We start from the raw sequence: 23,880 nt of genomic DNA, 5'->3' as shown, positions 1-23,880 counted from the left end.
TATGTGGGCCTGATGCTGAATTATATGTACACCTGCTTACAGACTGTATCGTGTTTTACACACTGCACATGGTATATGTGGGCCTGATGCAGAATTATATGTACACCTGCTTACAGACTGTATCGTGTCTTACACACTGCACATGGTATATGTGGGCCTGATGCAGAATTATATTTTCCCCTGCTTATAGACTGTATCGTGTCTTACTGACTGCACATGGTATATGTGTGCCTGATGCAGAATTATATGTACCGTGCTTACAGACTGTATTGTGTCTTACACACTGCACATGGTATATGTGGGCCTGATGCAGAATTATATGTACACCTACTTACAGACTGTATCGTGTCTTACACACTGCAAATGGTATATGTGGGCCTGATGCAGAATTATATGTACACCTGCTTACAGACTGTATTGTATCTTACACAATGCACATGGTATATGTGGGCCTGATGCAGAATTATATGTACACTTGCTTATATACTCTATCGTGTCTTACACACTGCACATGGTATATGTGGGCCTGATGCAGAATTATATGTACACCTGCTTACACACTGTATCGTGTCTTACACACTGCACATGTTATATGTGGGCCTGATGCAGAATTATATGTACACCTGCTTTCAGACTGTATCATGTTTTACACACTGCACATGGTATATGTAGGCCTGATGCAGAATTATATGTACCGTGCTTACAGACTGTATTGTGTCTTACACACTGCACATGGTATATGTGGGCCTGATGCAGAATTATATGTACACCTGCTTACAGACTGTATCGTGTCTTACACACTGCACATGGTATATGTGGGCCTGATGCAGAATTATATGTACACCTTCTTACAGACTGTATCGTGTCTTACACACTGCACATGGTATATGTGGGCCTGATGCAGAAATATAAGTACCTTGCTTACAGACTGTATCGTGTTTTACACACTGCACTGGTATATGTGAGGCTGATGCAGAATTATATGTACACCTGCTTACAGACTGTATCGTGTCTTACCCACTGCACATGGTATATGTGGGCCTGATGCAGAATTATATGTACACCTGCTTACAGACTGTATCGTGTCTTACACACTGCACATGGTATATGTGGGCCTGATGCAGAATTATATGTACACCTGCTTACAGACTGTATCATGTTTTACACACTGCACATGGTATATGTAGGCCTGATGCAGAATTATATGTACCGTGCTTACAGACTGTATCGTGTTTTACACACTGTACGTGGTATATGTGGGCCTGATGCAGAATTATATGTGCACCTACTTACAGACTGTATCGTGTCTTACACACTGCACATGGTATATGTGGGCCTGATGCAGAATTATATGTACACCTGCTTACAGACTGTATCGTGTATTACACACTGCACATGGTATATGTGGGCCTGATGCAGAATTATATGTACACCTTCTTATAGACTGTATCATGTTTTACACACTGCACATGGTATATGTAGGCCTGATGCAGAAATATATGTACCGTGCTTACAGACTGTATCGTGTTTTACACACTGCACGTGGTATATGTGGGCCTGATGCAGAATTATATGTACACCTGCTTACAGACTGTATCGTGTCTTACACACTGCACATGGTATATGTGGGCCTGATGCAGAATTATATGTACACCTGCTTTCAAACTGTATCATGTTTTACACACTGCACATGGTATATGTAGGCCTGATGCAGAATTATATGTACCGTGCTTACAGACTGTATCGTGTTTTACACACTGCACTGGTATATGTGAGCCTGATGCAGAATTATATGTACACCTGCTTACAGACTGTATCGTGTCTTACCCACTGCACATGGTATATGTGGGCCTGATGCAGAATTATATGTACACCTGCTTACAGACTGTATCGTGTCTTACACACTGCACATGGTATATGTGGGCCTGATGCAGAATTATATGTACACCTGCTTTCAGACTGTATCATGTTTTACACACTGCACATGGTATATGTAGGCCTGATGCAGAATTATATGTACCGTGCTTACAGACTGTATCGTGTTTTACACACTGCACTGGTATATGTGAGCCTGATGCAGAATTATATGTACACCTGCTTACAGACTGTATCGTGTCTTACCCACTGCACATGGTATATGTGGGCCTGATGCAGAATTATATGTACACCTGCTTACAGACTGTATCGTGTCTTACACACTGCACATGGTATATGTGGGCCTGATGCAGAATTATATGTACACCTGCTTTCAGACTGTATCATGTTTTACACACTGCACATGGTATATGTAGGCCTGATGCAGAATTATATGTACCGTGCTTACAGACTGTATCGTGTTTTACACACTGTTCGTGGTATATGTGGGCCTGATGCAGAATTATATGTGCACCTACTTACAGACTGTATCGTGTCTTACACACTGCACATGGTATATGTGGGCCTGATGCAGAATTATATGTACACCTGCTTACAGACTGTATCGTGTCTTACACACTGCACATGGTATATATGGGCCTGATGCAGAATTATATGTACACCTGCTTACAGACTGTATCATGTTTTACACACTGCACATGGTATATGTAGGCCTGATGCAGAATTATATGTACCGTGCTTACAGACTGTATCGTGTTTTACACACTGCACGTGGTATATGTGGGCCTGATGCAGAATTATCTGTGCACCAACTTAGACTGTATCGTGTCTTACACACTGCACATGGTATATGTGGGCCTGATGCAGAATAATATGCACACCTGCTTACAGACTGTATCGTGTTTTACACACTGCACATGGTATATGTGGGCCTGATGCAGAATTATATGTACACCTGCTTACAGACTGTATCGTGTCTTACACACTGCACATGGTATATGTGGGCCTGATGCAGAATTATATGTAGACCTTCTTACAGACTATATCATGTTTTACACACTGCACATGTTATATGTAGGCCTGATGCAGAAATATATGTACCTTGCTTACAGACTGTATCGTGTTTTACACACTGCACGTGGTATATGTGGGCCTGATGCAGAATTATATGTACACCTACTTACAGACCGTATCGTGTTTTACACACTGCACTGGTATATGTGGGCCTGATGCAGAATTATATGTACACCTGCTTACAGACTGTATCGTGTCTTACACACTGCACATGGTATATGAGGGCCTGATGCAGAATTATATGTACACCTGCTTACAGACTGTATCGTGTCTTACACACTGCACATGGTATATGTGGGCCTGATGCAGAATTAAATGTACACCTGCTTACAGACTGTATCATGTTTTACACACTGCACATGGTATATGTAGGCCTGATGCAGTATTATATGTACCGTGCTTACAGACTGAATCGTGTTTTACACACTGCACGTGGTATATGTGGGCCTGATGCAGAATTATATGTGCACCTACTTACAGACTGTATCGTGTCTTACACACTGCACATTGTATATGTGGGCCTGATGCAGAATTATATGTACACCTGCTTACAGACTGTATCGTGTTTTACACACTGCACATGGTATATGTGGGCCTGATGCAGAATTATATGTACACCTGCTTACAGACTGTATCGTGTCTTACACACTGCACATTGTATATGTGGGCCTGATGCTGAATTATATGTACACCTGCTTACAGACTGTATCGTGTTTTACACACTGCACATGGTATATGTGGGCCTGATGCAGAATTATATGTACACCTGCTTACAGACTGTATCGTGTCTTACACACTGCACATGGTATATGTGGGCCTGATGCAGAATTATATGTTCCCCTGCTTATAGACTGTATCGTGTCTTACTGACTGCACATGGTATATGTGTGCCTGATGCAGAATTATATGTACCGTGCTTACAGACTGTATTGTGTCTTACACACTGCACATGGTATATGTGGGCCTGATGCAGAATTATATGTACACCTGCTTACAGACTGTATTGTATCTTACACAATGCACATGGTATATGTGGGCCTGATGCAGAATTATATGTACACTTGCTTATATACTCTATCGTGTCTTACACACTGCACATGGTATATGTGGGCCTGATGCAGAATTATATGTACACCTGCTTACACACTGTATCGTGTCTTACACACTGCACATGTTATATGTGGGCCTGATGCAGAATTATATGTACACCTGCTTTCAGACTGTATCATGTTTTACACACTGCACATGGTATATGTAGGCCTGATGCAGAATTATATGTACCGTGCTTACAGACTGTATTGTGTCTTACACACTGCACATGGTATATGTGGGCCTGATGCAGAATTATATGTACACCTGCTTACAGACTGTATCGTGTCTTACACACTGCACATGGTATATGTGGGCCTGATGCAGAATTATATGTACACCTTCTTACAGACTGTATCGTGTCTTACACACTGCACATGGTATATGTGGGCCTGATGCAGAAATATAAGTACCTTGCTTACAGACTGTATCGTGTTTTACACACTGCACTGGTATATGTGAGCCTGATGCAGAATTATATGTACACCTGCTTACAGACTGTATCGTGTCTTACCCACTGCACATGGTATATGTGGGCCTGATGCAGAATTATATGTACACCTGCTTACAGACTGTATCGTGTCTTACACACTGCACATGGTATATGTGGGCCTGATGCAGAATTATATGTACACCTGCTTACAGACTGTATCATGTTTTACACACTGCACATGGTATATGTAGGCCTGATGCAGAATTATATGTACCGTGCTTACAGACTGTATCGTGTTTTACACACTGTACGTGGTATATGTGGGCCTGATGCAGAATTATATGTGCACCTACTTACAGACTGTATCGTGTCTTACACACTGCACATGGTATATGTGGGCCTGATGCAGAATTATATGTACACCTGCTTACAGACTGTATCGTGTATTACACACTGCACATGGTATATGTGGGCCTGATGCAGAATTATATGTACACCTTCTTATAGACTGTATCATGTTTTACACACTGCACATGGTATATGTAGGCCTGATGCAGAAATATATGTACCGTGCTTACAGACTGTATCGTGTTTTACACACTGCACGTGGTATATGTGGGCCTGATGCAGAATTATATGTACACCTGCTTACAGACTGTATCGTGTCTTACACACTGCACATGGTATATGTGGGCCTGATGCAGAATTATATGTACACCTGCTTTCAAACTGTATCATGTTTTACACACTGCACATGGTATATGTAGGCCTGATGCAGAATTATATGTACCGTGCTTACAGACTGTATCGTGTTTTACACACTGCACTGGTATATGTGAGCCTGATGCAGAATTATTTGTACACCTGCTTACAGACTGTATCGTGTCTTACCCACTGCACATGGTATATGTGGGCCTGATGCAGAATTATATGTACACCTGCTTACAGACTGTATCGTGTCTTACACACTGCACATGGTATATGTGGGCCTGATGCAGAATTATATGTACACCTGCTTACAGACTGTATCATGTTTTACACACTGCACATGGTATATGTAGGCTTGATGCAGAATTATATGTACCGTGCTTACAGACTGTATCGTGTTTTACACACTGTACGTGGTATTTGTGGGCCTGATGCAGAATTATATGTGCACCTACTTACAGACTGTATCGTGTCTTACACACTGCACATGGTATATGTGGGCCTGATGCAGATTTATATGTACACCTGCTTACAGACTGTATCGTGTCTTACACACAGCACATGGTATATGTGGGCCTGATGCAGAATTATATGTACACCTTCTTACAGACTGTATCGTGTCTTACACACTGCACATGGTATATGTGGGCCTGATGCAGAAATATAAGTACCTTGCTTACAGACTGTATCGTGTTTTACACACTGCACTGGTATATGTGAGCCTGATGCAGAATTATATGTACACCTGCTTACAGACTGTATCGTGTCTTACCCACTGCACATGGTATATGTGGGCCTGATGCAGAATTATATGTACACCTGCTTACAGACTGTATCGTGTCTTACACACTGCACATGGTATATGTGGGCCTGATGCAGAATTATATGTACACCTGCTTACAGACTGTATCATGTTTTACACACTGCACATGGTATATGTAGGCTTGATGCAGAATTATATGTACCGTGCTTACAGACTGTATCGTGTTTTACACACTGTACGTGGTATTTGTGGGCCTGATGCAGAATTATATGTGCACCTACTTACAGACTGTATCGTGTCTTACACACTGCACATGGTATATGTGGGCCTGATGCAGATTTATATGTACACCTGCTTACAGACTGTATCGTGTCTTACACACTGCACATGGTATATGTGGGCCTGATGCAGAATTATATGTACACCTTCTTATAGACTGTATCATGTTTTACACACTGCACATGGTATATGTAGGCCTGATGCAGAAATATATGTACCGTGCTTACAGACTGTATCGTGTTTTACACACTGTACGTGGTATATGTGGGCCTGATGCAGAATTATATGTGCACCTACTTACAGACTGTATCGTGTCTTACACACTGCACATGGTATATGTGGGCCTGATGCAGAATTATATGTACACCTGCTTACAGACTGTATCGTGTCTTACACACTGCACATGGTATATATGGGCCTGATGCAGAATTATATGTACACCTGCTTACAGACTGTATCATGTTTTACACACTGCACATGGTATATGTAGGCCTGATGCAGAATTATATGTACCGTGCTTACAGACTGTATCGTGTTTTACACACTGCACGTGGTATATGTGGGCCTGATGCAGAATTATCTCTGCACCTACTTAGACTGTATCGTGTCTTACACACTGCACATGGTATATGTGGGCCTGATGCAGAATAATATGCACACCTGCTTACAGACTGTATCGTGTTTTACCCACTGCACATGGTATATGTGGGCCTGATGCAGAATTATATGTACACCTGCTTACAGACTGTATCGTGTCTTACACACTGCACATGGTATATGTGGGCCTGATGCAGAATTATATGTAGACCTTCTTACAGACTATATCATGTTTTACATACTGCACATGGTATATGTAGGCCTGATGCAGAAATATATGTACCTTGCTTACAGACTGTATCGTGTTTTACACACTGCACGTGGTATATGTGGGCCTGATGCAGAATTATATGTACACCTACTTACAGACCGTATCGTGTTTTACACACTGCACTGGTATATGTGGGCCTGATGCAGAATTATATGTACACCTGCTTACAGACTGTATCGTGTCTTACACACTGCACATGGTATATGAGGGCCTGATGCAGAATTATATGTACACCTGCTTACAGACTGTATCGTGTCTTACACACTGCACATGGTATATGTGGGCCTGATGCAGAATTAAATGTACACCTGCTTACAGACTGTATCATGTTTTACACACTGCACATGGTATATGTAGGCCTGATGCAGTATTATATGTACCGTGCTTACAGACTGAATCGTGTTTTACACACTGCACGTGGTATATGTGGGCCTGATGCAGAATTATATGTGCACCTACTTACAGACTGTATCGTGTCTTACACACTGCACATTGTATATGTGGGCCTGATGCAGAATTATATGTACACCTGCTTACAGACTGTATCGTGTTTTACACACTGCACATGGTATATGTGGGCCTGATGCAGAATTATATGTACACCTGCTTACAGACTGTATCGTGTCTTACACACTGCACATTGTATATGTGGGCCTGATGCTGAATTATATGTACACCTGCTTACAGACTGTATCGTGTTTTACACACTGCACATGGTATATGTGGGCCTGATGCAGAATTATATGTACACCTGCTTACAGACTGTATCGTGTCTTACACACTGCACATGGTATATGTGGGCCTGATGCAGAATTATATGTTCCCCTGCTTATAGACTGTATCGTGTCTTACTGACTGCACATGGTATATGTGTGCCTGATGCAGAATTATATGTACCGTGCTTACAGACTGTATTGTGTCTTACACACTGCACATGGTATATGTGGGCCTGATGCAGAATTATATGTACACCTACTTACAGACTGTATCGTGTCTTACACACTGCAAATGGTATATGTGGGCCTGATGCAGAATTATATGTACACCTGCTTACAGACTGTATTGTATCTTACACAATGCACATGGTATATGTGGGCCTGATGCAGAATTATATGTACACCTGCTTATATACTCTATCGTGTCTTACACACTGCACATGGTATATGTGGGCCTGATGCAGAATTATATGTACACCTGCTTACACACTGTATCGTGTCTTACACACTGCACATGTTATATGTGGGCCTGATGCAGAATTATATGTACACCTGCTTTCAGACTGTATCATGTTTTACACACTGCACATGGTATATGTAGGCCTGATGCAGAATTATATGTACCGTGCTTACAGACTGTATTGTGTCTTACACACTGCACATGGTATATGTGGGCCTGATGCAGAATTATATGTACACCTGCTTACAGACTGTATCGTGTCTTACACACTGCACATGGTATATGTGGGCCTGATGCAGAATTATATGTACACCTTCTTACAGACTGTATCGTGTCTTACACACTGCACATGGTATATGTGGGCCTGATGCAGAAATATAAGTACCTTGCTTACAGACTGTATCGTGTTTTACACACTGCACTGGTATATGTGAGCCTGATGCAGAATTATATGTACACCTGCTTACAGACTGTATCGTGTCTTACCCACTGCACATGGTATATGTGGGCCTGATGCAGAATTATATGTACACCTGCTTACAGACTGTATCGTGTCTTACACACTGCACATGGTATATGTGGGCCTGATGCAGAATTATATGTACACCTGCTTACAGACTGTATCATGTTTTACACACTGCACATGGTATATGTAGGCCTGATGCAGAATTATATGTACCGTGCTTACAGACTGTATCGTGTTTTACACACTGTACGTGGTATATGTGGGCCTGATGCAGAATTATATGTGCACCTACTTACAGACTGTATCGTGTCTTACACACTGCACATGGTATATGTGGGCCTGATGCAGAATTATATGTACACCTGCTTACAGACTGTATCGTGTATTACACACTGCACATGGTATATGTGGGCCTGATGCAGAATTATATGTACACCTTCTTATAGACTGTATCATGTTTTACACACTGCACATGGTATATGTAGGCCTGATGCAGAAATATATGTACCGTGCTTACAGACTGTATCGTGTTTTACACACTGCACGTGGTATATGTGGGCCTGATGCAGAATTATATGTACACCTGCTTACAGACTGTATCGTGTCTTACACACTGCACATGGTATATGTGGGCCTGATGCAGAATTATATGTACACCTGCTTTCAAACTGTATCATGTTTTACACACTGCACATGGTATATGTAGGCCTGATGCAGAATTATATGTACCGTGCTTACAGACTGTATCGTGTTTTACACACTGCACTGGTATATGTGAGCCTGATGCAGAATTATATGTACACCTGCTTACAGACTGTATCGTGTCTTACCCACTGCACATGGTATATGTGGGCCTGATGCAGAATTATATGTACACCTGCTTACAGACTGTATCGTGTCTTACACACTGCACATGGTATATGTGGGCCTGATGCAGAATTATATGTACACCTGCTTTCAGACTGTATCATGTTTTACACACTGCACATGGTATATGTAGGCCTGATGCAGAATTATATGTACCGTGCTTACAGACTGTATCGTGTTTTACACACTGTACGTGGTATATGTGGGCATGATGCAGAATTATATGTGCACCTACTTACAGACTGTATCGTGTCTTACACACTGCACATGGTATATGTGGGCCTGATGCAGAATTATATCTACACCTACTTACAGACTGTATCGTGTCTTACACACAGCACATGGTATATGTGGGCCTGATGCAGAATTATATGTACACCTGCTTACAGACTGTATTGTGTCTTACACACTGCACATGGTATATGTGGGCCTGATGCAGAATTATATGTACACCTGCTTACAGACTGTATCGTGTCTTACACACTGCACATGGTATATGTGGGCCTGATGCAGAATTATATGTACACCTTCTTACAGACTGTATCGTGTCTTACACACTGCACATGGTATATGTGGGCCTGATGCAGAAATATAAGTACCTTGCTTACAGACTGTATCGTGTTTTACACACTGCACTGGTATATGTGAGCCTGATGCAGAATTATATGTACACCTGCTTACAGACTGTATCGTGTCTTACCCACTGCACATGGTATATGTGGGCCTGATGCAGAATTATATGTACACCTGCTTACAGACTGTATCGTGTCTTACACACTGCACATGGTATATGTGGGCCTGATGCAGAATTATATGTACACCTGCTTACAGACTGTATCATGTTTTACACACTGCACATGGTATATGTAGGCTTGATGCAGAATTATATGTACCGTGCTTACAGACTGTATCGTGTTTTACACACTGTACGTGGTATTTGTGGGCCTGATGCAGAATTATATGTGCACCTACTTACAGACTGTATCGTGTCTTACACACTGCACATGGTATATGTGGGCCTGATGCAGATTTATATGTACACCTGCTTACAGACTGTATCGTGTCTTACACACTGCACATGGTATATGTGGGCCTGATGCAGAATTATATGTACACCTTCTTATAGACTGTATCATGTTTTACACACTGCACATGGTATATGTAGGCCTGATGCAGAAATATATGTACCGTGCTTACAGACTGTATCGTGTTTTACACACTGCACGTGGTATATGTGGGCCTGATGCAGAATTATATGTACACCTACTTACAGAATGTATCGTGTTTTACACACTGCAATGGTATATGTGGTCCTGATGTAGAATTATATGTACACCTGCTTACAGACTGTATCGTGTCTTACACACTGCACATGGTATATGTGGGCCTGATGCAGAATTATATGTACACCTACTTACAGACTGTATCATGTTTTACACACTGCACATGGTATATGTGGGCCTGATGCAGAATTATATGTACACCTACTTACAGACTGTATCATGTTTTACACACTGCACATGGTATATGTGGGCCTGATGCAGAATTATATGTACACCTGCTTATAGACTGTATCGTGTTTTACACACTGCAAATGGTATATGTGGAGCTGATGCAGAATTATATGTACACCTGCTTACTAACTGTATCATGTCTTACACACTGCACATGGTATATGTGGGACTGATGCAGAATTATATGTACACCTGCTTACATACTGTATCATGTTTTACACACTGCACATGGTATATGTGGGCCTGATGCAGAATTATATGTACCGTGCTTACAGACTGTATCGTGTTTTACACACTGCACATGGTATATGTGGGCCTGATGCAGAATTATATGTACACCTACTTACAGACTGTATCGTGTTTTACACACTGCACTGGTATATGTGGGCCTGATGCAGAATTATATGTACACCTGCTTACAGACTGTATCGTGTCTTACACACTGCACATGGTATATGTGGGCCTGATGCAGAATTATATGTACACCTGCTTACAGACTGTATCGTGTCTTATACACTGCACATGGTATATGCGGGCCTGATGCAGAATTATATGTACACCTGCTGACAGACTGTATCATGTTTTACACACTGCACATGGTATATGTAGGCCTGATGCAGAATTATATGTACCGTGCTTACAGACTGTATCGTGTTTTACACACTGCACGTGGTATATGTGGGCCTGATGCAGAATTATCTGTGCACCTACTTAGACTGTATCGTGTCTTACACACTGCACATGGTATATGTGGGCCTGATGCAGAATTATATGCACACCTGCTTACAGACTGTATCGTGTTTTACACACTGCACATGGTATATGTGGGCCTGATGCAGAATTATATGTACACCTGCTTACAGACTGTATCGTGTCTTACACACTGCACATTGTATATGTGGGCCTGATGCAGAATTATATGTACACCTGCTTTCAGACTGTATCGTGTCTTACACACTGCACATGGTATATGTGGGCCTGATGCAGAATTATATGTACACCTGCTTACAGACTGTATCGTGTCTTACACACTGCACATGGTATATGTGGGCCTGATGCAGAATTATATGTAGACCTTCTTACAGACTATATCATGTTTTACACACTGCACATGGTATATGTAGGCCTGATGCAGAAATATATGTACCTTGCTTACAGACTGTATCGTGTTTTACACACTGCACGTGGTATATGTGGGCCTGATGCAGAATTATATGTACACCTACTTACAGACCGTATCGTGTTTTACACACTGCACTGGTATATGTGGGCCTGATGCAGAATTATATGTACACATGCTTACAGACTGTATCGTGTCTTACACACTGCACATGGTATATGAGGGCCTGATGCAGAATTATATGTACACCTGCTTACAGACTATATCGTGTCTTACACACTGCACATGGTATATGTGGGCCTGATGCAGAATTAAATGTACACCTGCTTACAGACTGTATCATGTTTTACACACTGCACATGGTATATGTAGGCCTGATGCAGTATTATATGTACCGTGCTTACAGACTGAATCGTGTTTTACACACTGCACGTGGTATATGTGGGCCTGATGCAGAATTATATGTGCACCTACTTACAGACTGTATCGTGTCTTACACACTGCACATTGTATATGTGGGCCTGATGCTGAATTATATGTACACCTGCTTACAGACTGTATCGTGTCTTACACACTGCACATGGTATATGTGGGCCTGATGCAGAATTATATGTTCCCCTGCTTTTAGACTGTATCGTGTCTTACTGACTGCACATGGTATATGTGTGCCTGATGCAGAATTATATGTACCGTGCTTACAGACTGTATTGTGTCTTACACACTGCACATGGTATATGTGGGCCTGATGCAGAATTATATGTACACCTACTTACAGACTGTATCGTGTCTTACACACTGCACATGGTATATGTGGGCCTGATGCAGAATTATATGTACACCTGCTTACAGACTGTATTGTATCTTACACAATGCACATGGTATATGTGGGCCTGATGCAGAATTATATGTACACCTGCTTATATACTCTATCGTGTCTTACACACTGCACATGGTATATGTGGGCCTGATGCAGAATTATATGTACACCTGCTTACACACTGTATCGTGTCTTACACACTGCACATGGTTATGTGGGCCTGATGCAGATTTATATGTACACCTGCTTACAGACTGTATTGTGTCTTACACACTGCACATGGTATATGTGGGTCTGATGCAGAATTATATGTACACCTGCTTACAGACTGTATCGTGTTTTACACAATGCACATGGTATATGTGGGCCTGATGCAGAATTATATGTACACCTGCTTATAGACTGTATCGTGTTTTACACACTGCAAATGGTATAGGTGGATCTGATGCAGAATTATATGTACACCTGCTTACTAACTGTATCATGTCTTACACACTGCACATGGTATATATGGGACTGATGCAGAATTATATGTACACCTGCTTACATACTGTATCATGTTTTACACACTGCACATGGTATATGTGGGCCTGATGCAGAATTATTTGTACCGTGCTTACAGACTGTATCGTGTTTTACACACTGCACATGGTATATGTGGGCCTGATTCAGAATTATATATACACCTGCTTACAGACTGTATCATGTCTTACACACTGCACATGGTATATGTGGGCCTGATGCAGAATTATATGTACACCTACTTACAGACTGTATCGTGTCTTACACACAGCACATGGTATATGTGGGCCTGATGCAGAATTATATGTACACCTGCTTACAGACTGTATCGTGTCTTACACACTACACATGGTATATGTGGGCCTGATGCAGAATTATATGTACACCTGCTTACAGATTGCATCGTGTTTTACACACTGCACTGGTATATGTGTGCCTGATGCAGAATTATATGTACACCTGCTTACAAACTGTATCGTGTCTTACACACTGCACATGGTATATGTGGGCCTGATGCAGAATTATATGTACACCTACTTACACACTGTATCATATTTTACACACTGCACATGGTATATGTGGGCCTGATGCAGAATTATATGTACACCTACTTACAGACTATATTGTGTTTTACACACTGCACATGGTATATGTGGGGCTCATGCAGAATTATATGTACACCGACTTACAGACTATATCATGTCTTACACACTGTTCATGGTATATGTGGGCCTGATGCAGAATTATATTTAAACCTACTTACAGATGGTATCATGTTTTACACACTGCACATCGTATATGTGGGCCTGATGCAGAATTATATGTACACCTGCTTACAGACTGTATGGTGTCTTACACACTGCACATGGTATATTTGGTCTAATGCAGAATTGTATGTACACCTGCTTATAGACTGTATCGTTTTTTACACACTGCACGTGGTATATGTGGGCCTGATGCAGAATTATATGTACACCTACTTACAGACTGTATCGTGTCTTACACACTGCACATGGTATATGTGGGCGTGATGCAGAATTATATGTACACCTTCTTACAGACTGTATCGTGTCTTACACACTGCACATGGTATATGTGGGCCTGATGCAGAATTATATGTACACCTACGTACAGACTGTATCATATCTTACTCACTGCACATAGTATATGTGGGCCTGATGCAGAATTATATGTACCGTGCTTACAGACTGTATTGTGTCTTATACACTGCACATGGTATATGTGGCCCTGATGCAGAATTATATGTACACCTACTTACAGACTGTATCGTGTCTTTCACACTGCACATGGCTTATGTGGGCCTGATGCAGAATTATATGTACACCTGCTTACATATTGTATCGTGTCTTACACACTGCACATGGTATATGTGGGCCTGATGCAGAATTATATGTACACCTGCTTATAGACTGTATCATGTCTTACACACTGCACATGGTATATGTGGGCCTGATGCTGAATTATATGTACAGCTACTTACAGACTGTATCGTGTTTTACACACTGCACATGGTATATGTGGGCCTGATGCAGAATTATATGTACACCTGCTTACAGACTGTATCGTGTCTTACACACTGCACATGGTATATGTGGGCCTGATGCAGAATTATATGTACACCTGCTTACAGACTGTATCGAGTCTTACACACTACACATGGTATATGTGGGCCTGATGCAGAATTATATGTACCGTGCTTACAGACTGTATAATGATTTACACACTGCACATGGTATATGGGGGCCTGATGCAGAATTATATATACACGTGCTTACAGACTGTATCGTGTCTTACACACTGCACATGGTATATGTGGGCCTGATGCAGAATTATATGTACACCTGCTTACAGAATATATTGTGTCTTACACACTGCACATGGTATATGTGGGCCTGATGCAGAATTATATGTACACCTGCTTACAGACTGTATCGAGTCTTTCACACTACACATGGTATATGTGGGCCTGATGCAGAATTATATGTACCGTGCTTACATACTGTATCGTGTCTTACACACTGCACATGGTAAATGTGGGCCTGATGCAGAATTATATGTACACCTACTTACAGACTGTATCGTATCTTTCACACTGCACATGGTATATGTGGGCCTGATGCAGAATTATATGTACCGTGCTTACAGATTGTATTGTGTCTTACACACTGCACATGGTATATGTGGGCCTGATGCTGAATTATATGTACACCTGCTTACAGACTGTAACGTGTTTTACACACTGCACATGGTATATGTGGGCCTGATGCAGAATTATATGTACACCTGCTTGCATACTGTATCGTGTCTTACACACTGCACATGGTATATGTGGGGCTGATGCAGAATTATATGTACACCTACTTACAGACTATATCGTGTCTTACACACTGCACATGGTATATGTGGGACTGATGCAGAATTACATGTACACCTACTTACAGATGGTATCATGTTTTACACACTGCACATGGTATATGTGGGCCTGATGCAGAATTATATGTACACCTGCTTACAGACTGTATCTTGTCTTACACACTGCACATGGTATATGTGGGCCTAATGCAGAATTATATGTACACCTGCTTATAGACTTTATCGTGTTTTACACACTGCACATGGTACATGTGGGCCTGATGCAGAATTATATGTACACCTGCTTACTAACTGTATCGTGTCTTACACACTGCACATGGTATATGTGGGGGGGATGCAGAATTATATGTACACCTACTTACAGACTGTATCGTGTCTTACACACTGCACATGGTATATGTGGGCCTGACGCAGAATTATATGCACACCTGCTTACAGACTGTATTGTGTCTTACAAACAGCACAAGGTATATGTGGGCCTGATGCAGAATTATATGTACCGTGCTTACAGATTGTATTGTGTCTTACACACGGCACATGGTATATGTGGGCCTGATGCAGAATTATATGTACACCTACTTACAGATAGTATCGTGTCTTACACACTGCACATGGTATATGTGGGCCTGAAGCAGAATTATATGTACACCTGCTTACAGACTGTATTGTGTCTTACACACTGCACATGGTATATGTGGGCTTGATGCAGAATTATATGTACACCTGCTTACATACTGTATCGTGTCTTACACACTGCACATGGTATATGTGGGCCTGATGCAGAATTATATGTACACCTACTTACAGACTGTATCATATCTTACTCACTGCACATGGTATATGTGGGCCTGATGCAGAATTATATGTACCGTGCTTACAGACTGTATTGTGTCTTACACACTGCACATGGTATATGTGGGCCTGATGCAGAATTATATGTACACCTACTAACAGACTGTACAGTGTCTTACACACTGCACATGGTATATGTGGGCCTGATGCAGAATTATATGTACACCTGCTTACATAATGTATCGTGTCTTATACACTGCACATGGTATATGTGGGCCTGACGCAGAATTATATGTACACCTGCTTATAGACTGTATTGTGTCTTACATACTGCACATGGTATATGTGGGCCTGATGCTGAATTATATGTACACTTGCTTACAGACTGTATCGTGTTTTACACACTGCACATTGTATATGTGGGCCTGATGCAGAATTATATGTACACCTGCTTACAGACTGTATCGTGTCTTACACACTGCACATGGTATATGTGGGCCTGATGCAGAATTATATGTATCGTGCTTACAGACTGTATCATGATTTACACACTGCACATGGTATATGTGGGCCTGATGCAGAATTATATTTACACGTGCTTACAGACTGTATCGTGTCTTACACACTGCACATGGTATATGTGGGCCTGATGCAGAATTATATGTACACCTGCTTACAGACTGTATTGTGTCTTACACACTGCACATGGTATATGTGGGCCTGATGCAGAATTATATGTACACCTGCTTACAGACTGTATCGTGTCTTACACACTACACATGGTATATGTGGGCCTGATGCAGAATTATATGTACCGTGCTTACAGATTGTATTGTGTCTTACACACTGCACATGGTATATGTGGGCCTGATGCAGAATTATATGTACACCTACTTACAGACTGTATCATGTCTTACACACTGCACATGGTATATGTGGGCCTGATGCAGAATTATATGTACACCTGCTTACAGACTGTATTGTGTCTTACACACTGCACATGGTATATGTGGGCCTGATGCAGAATTATATGTACACCTGCTTACAGACTGTATCGTGTCTTACACACTACACATGGTATATGTGGGCCTGATGCAGAAATATATGTACCGTGCTTACAGATTGTATTGTGTCTTACACACTGCACATGGTATATGTGGGCCTGATGCAGAATTATATGTACACCTACTTACAGACTGTATCGTGTCTTACACACTGCACATGGTATATGTGGGCCTGATGCAGAATTATATGTACACCTGCTTACAGACTGTATTGTGTCTTACACACTGCACATGGTATATGTGGGCCTGATGCAGAATTATGTGTTCCGTGCTTACAGATTGTATTGTGTCTTACACACAGCACATGGTATATCTGGGCCTGATGCAGAATTATATGGACACCTACTTACAGATAGTATCGTGTCTTACACACTGCACATGGTATATGTGGGCCTGATGCAGAATTATATGTACACCTGCTTACAGACTGTATTGTGTCTTACACACTGCACATGGTATATGTGGGCCTGATGCAGAATTATATGTACACCTGCTTACATACTGTATCGTGTCTTACACACTGCACATGGTATATGTTGCCCTGATGCAGAATTATATGTACACCTGCTTACAGACTGTATTGTGTCTTACACACTGTACATGGTATATGTGGGCCTGATGCAGAATTATATGTACACCTGCTTACATAATGTATCGTGTCTTACACACTGCACATGGTATATGTGGGCCTGATGCAGAATTATATGTACTCCTGATTATAGACTGTATCGTGTCTGACACACTGCACATGGTTTATGTGGGCCTGATGCTGAATTATATGTACACCTGCTTACAGACTGTATCGTCTTTTACATACTGCACATGGTATATGTGGGCCTGATGCAGAATTATATGTACACCTGCTTACAGACTGTATCGTGTCTTACACACTGCACATGATATATGTGGGCCTGATGCAGAATTATATGTACACCTGCTTACAGACTGTATCGTGTCTCTTTCACACTACACATGGTATATGTGGGCCTGATGCAGAATTATATGTACCGTGCTTACAGATCGTATTGTGTCTTACACACTGCACATGGTATATGTGGGCCTGATGCAGAATTATATGTACACCTACTTACAGACTGTATCGTGTCTTACACATTGCACATGGTATATGTGGGCCTGATGCAGAATTATATGTACACCTTCTTACAGACTGTATTGTGTCTTACACACTGCACATGGTATATGTGGTCCTGATGCAGAATTATATGTACATCTGCTTACAGACTGTATCGTGTCTTACACACTGCACATGGTATATGTGGGCCTGATGCAGAATTATACGTACCGTGCTTACAGACTGTATTGTGTCTTACACACTGCACATGGTATATGTGGGCCTAATGCAGAATTATATGTACACCTACTTACAGACTGTATCGTGTCTTACACACTGCACATGGTTATGTGGGCCTGATGCAGAATTATATGTACACCTACTTACAGACTGTATTCTGTCTGACACACTGCACATGGTATATGTGGGCCTGATGCAGAATTATATGTACACCTGCTTACATACTGTATCGTGTCTTACACACTGCACATGGTATATGTGGGTCTGATGCAGAATTATATGTACCGTGCTTACAGACTGTATCGTGTCTTACACACTGCACATGGTATATGTGGGCCTGATGCAGAATTATATGTACACCTGCTTACAGACTGTATTGTGTCTTACACACTGCACATGGTTATGTGGGCCTGATGCAGAATTATATGTACACCTGTTTACAGACTGTATCGTGTCTTACACACTGCACATGGTATATGTGGGCCTGATGCAGAATTATATATACACCTGCTTACAGACTGTATAGTGTCTTATACACTGCACATGGTATATGTGGGCCTGATGCAGAATTTTATGTACACGTGCTTAGTAGCTTACAGATTGTATTGTGTCTTACACACTGCACATGGTGTATGTGGGCCTGATGCAGAATTATATGTACACCTACTTACACACTGTATCGTGTCTTACACACTGCACATGGTATATGTGGGCCTGATGCAGAATTATATGTACACCAGCTTACAGTCTGTATTGTGTCTTACACACTGCACATGGTATATGTGCGCCTGATGTAGAATTATATGTACACCTACTTACAGACTGTATCGTGTCTTACACACTGCACATGGTATATGTGGGCCTGATGCAGAATTATATGTACCGTGCTTACAGACTGTATTGTGTCTTACACACTGCAGATGGTATATGTGGGCCTGATGCAGAATTATATGTACACCTACTTACAGACTGTATCGTGTCTTACACACTGCACATGGTATATGTGGGCCTGATGCAGAATTATATGTACACCTGCTTACAGACTGTATTGTGTCTTACACACTGCACATGGTATATGTGGGCCTGATGCAGAATTATATGTACAACTGCTTACAGACTGTATCATGTCTTACACACTGCACATGGTATATGTGGGCCTGATGCTGAATTATATGTACACCTGCTTACAGACTGTATCGTGTCTTACACACTGCACATGGTATATGTGGACCTGATGCAGAATTATATGTACACCTGCTTACAGACTGTATTGTGTCTTACACACTGCACATGGTATATGTGGGCCTGATGCAGAATTATATGTACACCTGCTTACAGACTGTATCGTGTCTTACACACTGCACATGGTATATGTGGGCCTGATGCAGAATTATATGTACACCTGCTTACAGACTGTATCGTGTCTTATACACTGCACATGGTATATGTGGACCTGATGCAGAATTATATGTACACGTGCTTAGAAGCTTACACACTGTATTATGTTTTACACACTGCACATGGTATATGTAGGCCTGATGCAGAATTATATGTACCGTGCTTACAGACTGTGTTGTGTCTTACACACTGCACATGGTGTATGTGGGCCTGATGTAGAATTATATGTACACCTACTTACAGATGGTATCGTGTCTTCCACACTGCACATGGTATATGTGGGCCTGATGCAGAATTATATGTATCGTGCTTACAGACTGTATCATGATTTACACACTGCACATGGTATATGTGGGCCTGATGCAGAATTATACGTACCGTGCTTACAGACTGTATTGTGTCTTACACACTGCACATGGTATATGTGGGCCTAATGCAGAATTATATGTACACCTACTTACAGACTGTATCGTGTCTTACACACTGCACATGGTTATGTGGGCCTGATGCAGAATTATATGTACACCTGCTTACAGACTGTATCGTGTCTTACACACTGCACATGGTATATGTGGGTCTGATGCAGAATTATATGTACCGTGCTTACAGACTGTATCGTGTCTTACACACTGCACATGGTTATGAGGGCCTGATGCAGAATTATATGTACACCTGTTTACAGACTGTATCGTGTCTTACACACTGCACATGGTATATGTGGGCCTGATGCAGAATTATATATACAGCTGCTTACAGTCTGTATAGTGTCTTATACACTGCACATGGTATATGTGGGCCTGATGCAGAATTATATGTACACGTGCTTAGTAGCTTACAGACTGTATCATTTTTTACACACTGCACATGGTATATGTAGTCCTGATGCAGAATTATATGTACCGTGCTTACAGATTGTATTGTGTCTTACACACTGCACATGGTGTATGTGGGCCTGATGCAGAATTATATGTACACCTACTTACAGACTGTATCGTGTCTTACACACTGCACATGGTATATGTGGGCCTGATGCAGAATTATATATACACCAGCTTACAGACTGTATTGTGTCTTACACACTGCACATGGTATATGTGGGCCTGATGCAGAATTATATGTACACCTGCTTACATACTGTATCGTGTCTTACACACTGCACATGGTATATGTTCACCTGATGTAGAATTATATGTACACCTACTTACAGACTGTATCGTGTCTTACACACTGCACATGGTATATGTGGGCCTGATGCAGAATTATATGTACACCTGTTTACAGACTGTATCGTGTCTTACACACTGCACATGGTATATGTGGGCCTGATGCAGAATTATATGTACACCTGCTTACAGACTGTATCGTATCTTACACACTGCACATGGTATATGTGGGCCTGATGCTGAATTATATGTACACCTGCTTACAGACTGTATCGTGTCTTACACACTGCACATGGTATATGTGGGCCTTATGCAGAATTTTATGTACACCTGCTTACAGACTGTATTGTGTCTTACACACTGCACATGGTATATGTGGGCCTGATGCAGAATTATATGTACACCTGCTTACAGACTGTATCGTGTCTTACACACTGCACATGGTATATGTGGACCTGATGCAGAATTATATGTACACGTGCTTAGAAGCTTACAGACTGTATCATGTTTTACACACTGCACATGGTATATGTAGGCCTGATGCAGAATTATATGTACCGTGCTTACAGACTGTATTGTGTCTTACACACTGCACATGGTGTATGTGGGCCTGATGCAGAATTATATGTACACCTGCTTATATACTGTATCGTGTCTTACACACTGCACATGGTATATGTGGGCCTGATGCAGAATTATATGTACACCTACTTACAGACTGTATCATATCTTACTCACTGCACATGGTATATGTGGGCCTGATGCTGAATTATATGTACACCTACTTACAGACTGTATCGTGTCTTACACACTACACATGGTATATGTGGGCCTGATGCAGAATTATATGTACACCTGCTTACAGACTGTATTGTGTCTTACACACTGTACATGGTATATGTGGGCCTGATGCAGAATTATATGTACACCTGCTTACATAATGTATCGTGTCTTATACACTGCACATGGTATATGTGGGCCTGATGCAGAATTATATGTACACCTGCTTATAGACTGTATTGTGTCTTACATACTGCACATGGTATATGTGGGCCTGATGCTGAATTATATGTACACTTGCTTACAGACTGTATCGTGTCTTACACACTGCACATGATATATGTGGGCCTGATGCAGAATTATATGTACACCTGCTTACAGACTGTATTGTGTCTTACACACTGCACATGGTATATGTGGGCTTGATGCAGAATTATATGTACACCTGCTTACAGACTGTATCGTGTCTTACATACTACACATGGTATATGTGGGCCTGATGCAGAATTATATGTACAACTGCTTACAGACTGTATTGTGTCTTACACACTGCACATGGTATATGTGGGCCTGATGCAGAATTATATGTACACCTGCTTACAGACTGTATTGTGTCTTACACACTGCACATGGTTATGTGGGCCTGATGCAGAATTATATGTACACCTGTTTACAGACTGTATCGTGTCTTACACACTGCACATGGTATATGTGGGCCTGATGCAGAATTATATGTACACGTGCTTAGAAGCTTACAGACTGTATCATGTTTTACACACTGCACATGGTATATGTAGGCCTGATGCAGAATTATATGTACCGTGCTTACAGACTGTATCGTGTCTTATACACTGCACATGGTATATGTGGGCCTGATGCAGAATTATATGTACACCTGCTTACAGACTGTATTGTGTCTTACACACTGCACATGGTATATGTGGGCCTGATGCAGAATTATATGTACACCTGCTTACAGACTGTATCGTGTCTTACACACTACACATGGTATATGTGGGCCTGATGCAGAATTATATGTACCGTGCTTACAGATTGTATTGTGTCTTACACACTGCACATGGTATATGTGGGCCTGATGCAGAATTATATGTACACCTACTTACAGACTGTATCGTGTCTTACACACTGCACATGGTATATGTGGGCCTGATGCAGAATTATATGTACACCTGCTTACAGACTGTATTGTGTCTTACACACTGCACATGGTATATGTGGGCCTGATGCAGAATTATATGTACACCTGCTTACAGACTGTATCGTGTCTTACACACTACACATGGTATATGTGGGCCTGATGCAGAATTATATGTACCGTGCTTACAGATTGTATTGTGTCTTACACACTGCAGATGGTATATGTGGGCCTGATGCAGAATTATATG

The sequence above is a fragment of the Taudactylus pleione genome, unplaced genomic scaffold (assembly GCF_031769625.1).
Source record: "Taudactylus pleione unplaced genomic scaffold, aTauple2 ptg000721l, whole genome shotgun sequence".
NCBI classification, from domain to species: Eukaryota; Metazoa; Chordata; class Amphibia; order Anura; family Myobatrachidae; genus Taudactylus; species Taudactylus pleione.
Note: the sequence above shows the minus strand (reverse complement) of the source record.